This window comes from Prionailurus viverrinus, chromosome B1, assembly GCF_022837055.1.
Source record: "Prionailurus viverrinus isolate Anna chromosome B1, UM_Priviv_1.0, whole genome shotgun sequence".
Classification (NCBI taxonomy): domain Eukaryota; kingdom Metazoa; phylum Chordata; class Mammalia; order Carnivora; family Felidae; genus Prionailurus; species Prionailurus viverrinus.
In genome coordinates, this window is record NC_062564.1 from 113,801,872 (window position 1) to 113,810,071 (window position 8,200).

General features: G+C 35.2%; 1 long non-coding RNA gene across 3 annotated transcripts in view; it reads left to right on the forward strand.

Moving 5' to 3' along the window:
- The window catches only part of LOC125163489 (uncharacterized), a 60,125-nt gene that overhangs the window by 16,999 nt on the left and 34,926 nt on the right, over positions 1-8,200 (forward strand). The gene's annotated exons all lie outside the window — the stretch shown is intronic.

Consider the following 8,200-nt stretch of genomic DNA (forward strand, 5'->3'; position numbering starts at 1 on the left):
GTTACCTGTGTTCCTTTGAAAGAATAAGCAAATATATGTGTGTATGTTTTATTACCTCCCTTTTTTTCTAAGTAGTGTCTACCTCCAGAAAAACACAGTTTGTTGGTATTTTTATTGGGATATTAAATTTATAAATTAACTTGGAGATGACTTATATCTTGATGGTGTTGAAACATCCTAATCAGGAATAAGGAATGCCTGTCTTTTTGTTCAAATTTATTTTTATATCTTCCAGGTTTTATTTTTCCTTAAGTAAATTTTAAATATTTCACATTTTATTTATTCCTAAATATTTTAGATTTTTCTTGGCTATTGTAAACAAGGTTTTCTTTTCCAAGGTTATTATTTGTATATACAAAAGTTTTTAATTTTGGTGTGTTGATTTTATATGCTGCCAACTTGCTGATTTTTGAGTTTTTGTCACTAATTCTTTAGGTTTTCAGGCATTGCTATAACATCATCTGCAAGTAGAGATAATTTTACTTCCTTTTTTGTTGTTGTTGTTCCAATTTTGTTTTCTCTTATCTAATTGAGTTGGTTAATACCTCTAGTACTATGTTAAATAATAGTGGAGACAGTAGGTATTCTTGCCTTGTTCCTGTCCTTGGTGGTATGTCTTTGTGTTTTCACATTAGGTAAAATGTTACCTTTGTGTGTGTGTGTGTGTGTGTGTGTGTGTGTGTGTGTGTGTACATATGGGCACATACACACATATATGTGAGGGTATATACATTAATATATGTGTATATATGTTAACCTTAATCATATCAAAATATATGACATTTACAAATCAACAATCTATGATATATGAACATTATACGTAAAGGAAGTATTCACCTTTTTTTTTTTGAGAGTCTTTATTTAGGAATAGTGTTGAATTTTGTCAAAGGCTTTTTCAGAACTATTAATATAGAACTTTATATTAATAGACTTCCTAATATTGAATGAACCCTGCATTTCTTTATAAACCCTTCTTAGTCATGATGTTTCCTTAATGTGGTGTTGAAGTCAGTTCACTAAAATTTGATTTTGGATTTTTTGCATTACTATTCATAAATGATATGATCTGAAATATTCTCCTTTTTAAACTATCTATCATAGTTAGACATTAGTGATATCATCTGGGCCTAGTGACTTTTGTGGGATAGTTCCCTGATAACTTCTTTTAGTTCTAGTGTAATTGCTCTGCTTATGCTTTCCATCAATACTTGGGTCCATTTTGGTAAATTGTATTTTCCTATGAAATGATGCATTTCATCTAGGTTTTCTAGTTTATTTACATACTGGTATGCAAAGTAGTCTTTTCTTATTTTTAAAATTTTCTGTGTATCAATAGTTACTTCTCTCTTTTTATATTATGTTTTTGTGCTTTATTTCTTTAAAATTAAATTTCTTAGTGATTCATCTCTTGTTGATTTTTTTCAAAAGAGCATAATCATTTGATTTCCTGTTTTTCTATTTTCTGCCTCATTAATGTCTATTTCTACCTTCATTATTTGCTTCCTTAAGCTTCTTTTGTATCCTTTTGTTTTCTAATTATTTTGGAAATTTAATTTGCTTACTTTAATCACTTCTATTTTTATTGACATGTGTATTTGCCATTTATGAGTATTCTGCTCATTGCTTTTTTAAGTACTTGATTTCTATATATAGAATTTTAAATTATCACTATTTCTCAGAAATTCTGAAATTTCTGCTCATATTTTAGCTTTCATCAAGAGTTGTTTGTTGTTGTTGTTGTTGTTGTTGTTGTTTTAATATCTAAGTGGGAAATTCTACTTGCTGGATCGAAGATGATGGCCATACATTTCTTACACACTCTATTGACAGTTGGGTTCTATTTACCTTCCCCTTTGATTATGGATTTGGCTGTATACCTACTTACATCAACAGAATATGTTATTGTGGGTATATCTTGTAGGAGGACTGTCAGTTTCTGATTTGGTTGCTTGAATCCCTGAACCACCATATAGGATTTCTGACAACTCAGCTACAGAGACCAAGTACAGAGTCCCTGAAACTGAGTACAGTTTCAAGTACAGAGTCCCCCAAGCCATCTCAGCTGATACCATAGCATCAAAAATGAACAACCTAGGGGCACCTGCGTGGCTCAGTCAGTTAAGTGTCTGACTTCAACTCAGGTCATGATCTCATGGTTCATGAGCTCAAGCCCCTAGTTGGGCTCTGTGCTGACAGCTCAGATCCTGGAGCCTGCTTTGGTTTCTGTGTCTCCCTCTCTCTCTCTCTCCCTCCCCAACCTGGGCTCTGTCTCTCTCTCTTTAAAATAAATAAACATTAAAAAAAGTGAAAAAGAGGCAGACTATTATTTTAAAATAAAAGAAGAAAAGAAATTAACAACTCAGCTAAGCTCTTTCCAAGTTCCTCCCTAACAAAATTATGTGCAAAATATGTCTTAAAACACTAAGTTTAAACCTCTTAGGAAAAAGGGGAAATAGCTTTCTATCTTCTATAGACTTAAAGTTAAGTATAGAAAATTCCTGGCTTGCATTTTGTTTCCCCTGAGTTTCCTCAAAAAGCAGCTCTGCTGTATATTGTTTAGTATGTTGTTTTTTAGAAGTCTGATGCTACCTAATTTTTCTAACCTTAAAACTAAGTTGACCTTTTTGCTTGGAAACCCTGAGGATATTTTGCTTTGTTTTTAGAAACAAATAGTTTTAATCTTTCTCTGTTTGGTGTTTTGCTTGCCCCTCCCCCCTTTTTTAAAATTCTCTTGGCTTTTAGGAAGGCATGCATTTGTTCTTGTTTTAAAGGGTCTTTTGTAGTAGGGTCTTTAATTCTCTTCTTTCCTACTTAACATTTTACTATCTTGTCTATAATTTTATTTATTTTTTTATTTTAGAGAGCACGCGAGTGGGGGAGAGGGGTGCAGAGAGAGAGAGAGAGAGAGAGAGAGAGAGAGAACCTTAAGCAGGCTCCATGCTCAGCACGGAGCCTGACATGGGACTGAATCTCACAACCCTGGGATCATGACCTGAACTGAAATCAAGAGTTGGACACTGAACCTACTGAGCCACCCAGGCACCCCTGGTCTATAATTTTTAAATAGTATTCTTTGACTCCAACATTTTACTTATATAGCAGACAATTCATCTTCTGCTCTCCTGTTTCTCTATTTCCTCTCCTCTCATTTTTTAGTTGCATTCTTTCTACTCTGTCAGTTTGTACACTGTTCACATACAATTCTTCCACTCATGTACCCACTCTTGTTTTAGTCTTTGCTCTACAATTAAATGTATTAAATGATCAATATCAGTGCATTTGCTTTAATTTCCCCCCTTTTGCTTCTTTCTTTTCTTTATTACCATGCCTTTGACAAGTACCACTTTTCTCTAGCTCCTTCTCCCCTAAAAGTAATGCTTTTCCAAGGCTTCTAACTCTGGTCCCACTCATTTGCATGCCTCTTCCCTGTAGCTTATGTTAGGAACTACCAAGTCTCAGATGTGAGGTCCATGTATTTGCACTTGATGTTTGCTTTTCATTTTCTGGTGGTTTTGTGTTTTTGCTTCACATATACACTCAGCTCTCTTCTTTCTTGCAGTCCCTTAAGACTTCCTTCTCCTGTTCTCTATACTTACCAGTTTCCAGCAATGGCAGGGCATTCATTGGAATTTGATGTTAATTTCTTTCACAGGCAATTCGTATTTTATGCTGTTCTCTCCTAATGCTAAAAATATGGGTCATATGTGGTTTTATTTGCATTTTTTTTGTCAAACTAATAGTTTTGGGGTGATGATTTTTGGAAGGATGCATGGAGATACTAGGATTCCAGGGGCAGCCATTATCCTTCAGACCTGCTCTCTTGCCTTCTGAGATATTTTCTCTTACAATTCTTCTGTACTTTTACCTTTTTTCATTACTCCTAGGGATCACAGAAAGTATAATAAGGAATTCAGTGTCAGTGAATATCAATGCAATTACTCTAAGCATTTACTACTGTCTTAATGTTAAACACTTGGGAAATTCCATAAGACAAAAAAAACACCCTTAATAAACAATGTATTAAAATAATGGCAATGATAGGAAAGTTTCTGCTTTTCTCTAAGGACTTGATTGTGCTTGCAAATTGTACCAAAATAATACATAAACATTGAGGGTTTTTTTCCCTGAATAATTAAGATAGAAATCATCAATATTATATTCTACACCAAAGAGAAAAAATTACAGTAACTCTCATCCAACCACTTAGTTGAAACTAACTGCATAAAAGGAAAACAACACCAAAATATGCACTGGGAATATAGCCTAATTTGTTTCACTACTTAAACAAATCAAGAGTCAGGTGTTTATATACAAAATCAATTTTATTAGAAATTAAACAAAAAGTGGCTATTCATCAAGACAAATATTAGCATTCTCTTTCAACTAAAACCAAGAATATACTTTTATTAATTTTTCTGTCTCTCTGCTACAGTCCAAGTGATTGACCAGAGGACTTGTAGTCTACAGTGTCCTTCTAGGTTCTTAACCCTTTCTTTTTTTAAGTTTATTTATTTATTTTGAGAGAAGGGGGGGAGAGGGGCGGCGGGAGGGGGAGAGAGAATCCCAAGCAGGCCTCATGCTGCCAGCACAGAGCCCAATGTAGGGCTCAATCCCACAAACCTTGAGATCATGACCTGAGCCAAAACCAAGAGTTGCACACTCAACTGAGCCACCTAGGCACCCCAGTTCTTAACACATTCTTGCATGATAAAGTTTCTAGATGCTTGGTGATCTTGGTTTTGCCTTCCTGTGGATACTCCATAGTTTCTCAAGGTCCCTGTTATGGCACCAAAAATTAAATTTGCTCCTGTAGAAATGGTTTATTAATGTAGAGTATAGAGGGACTGTTACCTTTCTTGATCTACCTACTACTTATATTAAAGTAACTTAATGCTACCATATTTAGCAATTAAATAACTGTTGGTTCATAGAATGATTGTAATCATTCTAAATCTAAATTTAAAATCTTAAGTCATAGATTTTTTTTATCACTTGAACATTCATATTTGTGCCAATTTAAATGCAAAATTTAATATTGTCCCTGTTAGATTTAATTCTGCTAAAAAGTCATCTAAGATCCTTTTCAAGATTTGGTGTCTTCACCTATCATATAAATGTGTTCATTGATAGCTTTATTCAGCATGAAAAAAAAATCTCTAATAGAGAGCCACAGTTCTCTGTTTTTTACCCTATTCTATTTGAGGTTTCTATAATTGACGTGGATGAAGATAAGCAGAGCACCTTGGAGAATATGTACCAAGATATTCAAAGACACAGAGATGCCAGTTTTTACCCCCCCCCCAAAAAAAAGAAAAAAAAGAAATAATGATTAGACAGAGAATTGCTCTATATTTTTAAAAATTATGAGATAGAGTGGAAAATCACATGGTTTTCAATTAAGACAAAATAATTGAGAGAAATGTCTCTTTTGGCAGCCACTTAGAATAGTTGTTCTGGTTTCTCAGATGTACGTTCACTTTCCCCTTCCATTAGGAAAAGTTTGAGAAGCACCAACATAAGACACCCTGTCTATTTTCATGTCCTCTGTAGAGTTGAGAAGTCTGTATTTATCTAGTCATTTACAAAACGCTAAATAGGGTAGAGGCACCCTAGCAGACACTTTCTCATGTTATTTAAAGTCATTACTAGACATTCTTGAGAGGAAGCAACCCATATTACTCCATCAAGGCAAGACAAATAACAATAGCTAGCTGCTATTTGATTTTCAAGCAGTCCTTTGATTGATCTGCCTAGTAACCTCATAAAAAACAGGCCATTCTGGTTTATTAAAGCTTCTCCTTAGTTGATATTTGTTGGCTGCTAATGACCATAATATTCATTTCTGAATGCTCAGAAACAAGCCTTTTAACAATCTGTTGTCAATTCTGCAAACATGAATCAAGTTGCCTGTAATTTCCAGAACCCACCCTATTCTCCTCTTCAAAAATAAACATGAAAGTTAGTCACTTGTGGTCTTGTGGTATCTCTCCTATTTGCCATGACTTTTCAAAGGCTACTGAACAGTAGCTTTGAGATGATGGCTGAAAATTCTTTTACCACCCTAGTAATATATCTGGCCTCATAACTCCTTATCTATCCTGGGCTAAAATTTTCACTTTTCAGTTTCTTCTCCATATTCAGTTTTAAAACCCATTTAGAAAGGAGAAGAAAAAATAGGAGTTGAATGATTCTGCTACTTCTCTGATATACTTTCTCTTATCATCTCTAAACAGTACACTTATTATTTCCTTTTTCTTTTTAACAACAAAAAATGCCTTACAGTTTCTTCTAGTCAACCATATATATATATTTTTTTTTACATGTTTTATTTATATTTTGAGAGCAAGAGACAGAGTGTGAGTGAGGGAGGGGCAGAGAGAGGGGGACACAGAATTCGAAGCAGGCTCCAGGCTCTGAGCTGTCAGCACAGATCCCAACACGGGGCTCGAACCCACGAACTGTGAGATCATGACCTGATCCGAAGTCTGACGCTTAACCGGCGAGCCACCCAGGTGCCCCGAGTCAACCATATTTTTGATCCTCAGTTTACTGGGGGCCTTTATTTATGACACTTTCATGATAGATTTGCATACATATATATATATGATTTAAGCTTTTAGATTAGTAGACAGCCATTTAGCTTTCCTGAGCTGTCTCCTGTCTTATTTGAATTATTTCATAATTATTCAGCTAAAAGTTTTTGGGTTTTTAAATTCTCCCTTTGTTAGCCATATTCCCTTTTTGAAACTCAAGTCTGTGGGCCAAAATTTTTTTTTCTTTGAACTTTTTGTAAGTTTCCCAAAGTCCGGGGCACTTGTCTGACTCTGAAGTCCAGGATTTTCTTTTCTGACCATAATAAACATTAGCTTGGAGTTTTCAACATTTTTTATGTCATAGCATATCATTTTTTATAGTCTCACATGTGACATACCCTCACCAGTTACCCAAGTTTTACAAACCTCAAATATATCTTATCTGAAAGTAAAACATTGTAATCATATTTAATTGTCATGTGTATTGGTTATGTATCAGTTATGATCACTCTCCACAGTGCTTAAGGTAACATTGATAAACAGGCTGCTGATTATATAGGATTCCATGCTGCTTGCCATGTCAACCTTTTTCTCCCACTCAGGAAAGTATACTTGTGGGGCACCTGGGTGGCTCAGTTGATTAAGAGTCCGACTCTTGATGTCAGCTGAGGTCATGATCCCAGGGTCATGGGATCGAGCCCCACATCAGGCTGCACGCTGCGCTTGGAGCCTGCTCTCTTCCTCTCTCTTTGCCCCTCCCCTGTTTGCTCTCTCTCTCTTTCTCTCTCTCTCTCAAAAAAAAGAAAAAAAAAAAGAAAAGAAAAGAAAGAAGGAAGGAAGAAAGCATACTTGTAAGAACATAAGAGCAGTGATATTATCAGGATAACTTTACACTCAAATGTATGTATTTTTAGAAAGTAGATTATTTACAGTTTTAGTCCTTTCACTATTAGTAACAGATTACTTAGGACTTACTTCATGTACCAAGTCCAAGTTGAAGATGACAGAGGTGCTTTCTCTTCTCCACACCAGCAAATATCTTTTCCTCATTAGTCAAAATAAGTGTAGGCCTCACTTGTTTTTTTTTTTAATATTTATTTTTGAGAGAGTACAAATAGGAGAGAGACAGAGAAAGAGGGAGGCACAGGATCTGAAGCAGGCTCCACGCTGACAACAGAGAGCCCAACACGGGCTCAAACTGACAAACCATGAGATCATGACCTGAGCCTAAGCTGGACACCTAAACAACTAAGCCACTCAGGCACCTCATCACTTGATTTTGACTACGAGGGAAGTCAGTAATTTACTTCATCAGGGTGTCCCAAGTTTCCTTTCTTGACAAATAACATACCTTTGTAAAGTCTGGGTGCCATTTGGCTCAGTAATCTGTAACATTCTCCTGTAGTCATCATTTCTAATGTAGTGGTATTTTGGCAGTCTGTTTATATGAACCCTTTAAATATGGCAGTGAGTGAACTCCATGAGGTCTTTAGAGTAAAGAAATGCAAGTTTTTGCAATCTATTAATTCAAAATAAGTTGAGCCAACAACTTGAAGTGAAACACAAAATTGCCTGTAAAAGGTATCTTTCTAACAAATCTTAACAATTCATACTAAATTTTAAATCATTAGATGATTAGACAATGCACTCAGTGATGAAAGCACCAA